Raw genomic sequence first — 2,500 nt, forward strand, 5'->3', positions numbered from 1 at the left:
CAATACAAATACATCTATCACATGTATTCCTTACGAAATTATCTTCGGTATTCCCAAGTTGTTGACTTAATCGCCATGGCAGCATTGATCTATCAAATTCTTCCGTTAGGCTTAGGATAACAGGACGCAACGCTGACCTCATCTGACCTCTGAATTCTTTCGGGAGTCCCAGAGGTAATTACTAATCCATTAAGTATCGTTTCTTGTAACTGTTCGCTTGTAATAGCTTTTTACTAGAGCGTTTGCTTCTTTTTAATTAAGGGATCACTGAATGGAATCTGTCTAAATTTGCTAGAAACTGACCCCTTGAGTTTAACATTCATCAGTTCTCAAAGTAATAATGAAGATTTTCTGAACCTTCTCAGTAAAACCAGAATATACTGTTGAAAGGATTAGCATTTGTTTATATATATATATATATATATATATATATATATATATATATATATATATATATATATATATATATATATATATATACATACATTACATATACATATATATATACACATTACACACACATATATATATATATGTATATATATACAGTATATATATATATATATATATATATATATATATATATATATATATATATATATATATATATATATATACATATATATATATATATAAATTTCTGACTCACGTCAGGATCAGACCCCTCTCAGGTGGAAAGCAAGGGCGTTACCCACCTGAGACCTGGGTCTGATCCTGACGTGAGTCAGAAATTTATTTCTTTCCACACGTGATTGTATATATTGATATATATATATATATATATATATATATATATATATATATATATATATATATATATATATATATATGTATATATATATATATATATATATATATATATATATATATATATATATATATATACTGTTATGTACCGTGTGTATATGTGTGTGTGTGCGCGCCAGCGCTCACAGACAGACTTCTCTCATGTGTATGCTAGTAGACATCAACCACGGCACACGTATCTCGTAATCCGTCAGTTACAATAAAGTTCGATGTCTGTACGATTCTAGAATGAATTCAAATCCTGAAACAGTTACAAATGAGGCGATCGTATTTCCCATTAGGTTTAGATTCACTTAAAATAAGTTTCAGTACAACAAATCAATAACTACTGCTGAATAACTGTTACAAAAGTAAATCAGAACTGCAGCTGAATAACAATTTATCAGAAACTTTCGGAAGCGTACATTACTTCTGCTGGTCAAGTGACATTTCAGAAGCTTGTCATTTTTTGAGCAAATCCTATAAAAAATGAAGCTTTTTACGTTGCACAAGATTACCAGGCTATTTTTATGGTCGGAGATAAACACCTAACCTTAACACGAATGCAGAAAGAAACTAAAAATAAGTGACATAATTCAGGTTGGCATATTTTCATATCTTTGTCATGCCTTGCCATCAATAATCTCGGACAAACCGGCACGGCTTCCTTTCACTTCAGGCAAATAAATCAAGATGATGGATATTTATAGCTATGAGGTATCACTGTCCATCAATAAGTGTGAGGTCTTCAGCGCAATTTTGCGCATTACTTCCGCATTCCAGTTCGTTGAGAATGAACATTAAATTACGACTGGGTAGTTGTCAGATTCGGAATGATCAAATCAGGGCATAAAAGCTCTAAAATTAAATTCGGGAGTTGAAAAAGAATCGGTTTTGGAGTAATCGTTAAAATTGAAATGTGCAACAGCTATTGCGGTATTAATACCTCGCGTTTCTATTTAAAGATATTACAGTGGTATTTACATATTCAAATGTGATTTAATGTTACATTGGTGTATATCTGAAATCCATTTATAAGACCAACCCAAATCTGGAGCCTTTCCTAATTTGTAACGATGTAATGTTTTTGCAAGCATGAACATCGGCACGCAATACATCCGATTATAGTCGCTTCTAGAGTCATCGAGACTTAAAAACATACTGAGAGAGAGAGAGAGAGAGAGAGAGAAAAAGGGTTTTATTATCCAGATTCCCTAATCAGATGTACTCTTGATCAAACAGACCCGTATGTATATAAAATGAAAAATTGATCTAAACAAGTAAAAAATGCGCCGAGGTTTCTTCGGCTCAATCGAGTTTTCTGTACAGCGTATAATGCTGTATGAAACTCTCAGCCACGGCTCATGAAATCTCAACCGCGGACCATGAAACTTTCAGCGGCAGCCAGGTGGTGGCCTGTGTTGTTGGTACCTATAGCGGTGCCAGACGCACGATCATGGCTGACTTCAACTTTAGATAAAATAAAAAACTACTGAGGCTAGAGGGCTGCAATTTGGTATGTTTGATGATTGGAGGACGGATGATCAACATATCAAATTGCAGCCCTCTAGCCTCAGTATTTTTAAAGATCTAAGGGCGGAAGAACAGATAAAAAGCCATCTCAATAGCTTTCTTTTACAGAAAACTAAAAATGGTTATAGAGAGACAAAGCTCTTATCAAGTGCTATTATAGTTGCATGTTGCACACAACACA

The 2,500-nt window shown here is 33.5% G+C and overlaps 1 protein-coding gene across 12 annotated transcripts in view; it reads left to right on the forward strand.

Annotated features, from left to right (window-relative positions):
* Positions 1-2,500, forward strand: part of LOC136832227 (uncharacterized) — a 111,202-nt gene that overhangs the window by 61,931 nt on the left and 46,771 nt on the right. The window contains exon 1 of one of the 12 annotated variants that reach the window (XM_067093074.1): positions 115-174. The exons of the other annotated variants lie outside the window; for them this stretch is intronic. The gene's annotated coding sequence lies outside the window, so the exon portion shown is untranslated. Of the gene's footprint in view, positions 1-114; positions 175-2,500 lie in introns of those variants that run through there. 12 annotated transcript variants of the gene reach the window in all.

Source organism: Macrobrachium rosenbergii, chromosome 49 (genome assembly GCF_040412425.1).
Source record: "Macrobrachium rosenbergii isolate ZJJX-2024 chromosome 49, ASM4041242v1, whole genome shotgun sequence".
In the NCBI taxonomy this organism is placed as follows: Eukaryota; Metazoa; Arthropoda; class Malacostraca; order Decapoda; family Palaemonidae; genus Macrobrachium; species Macrobrachium rosenbergii.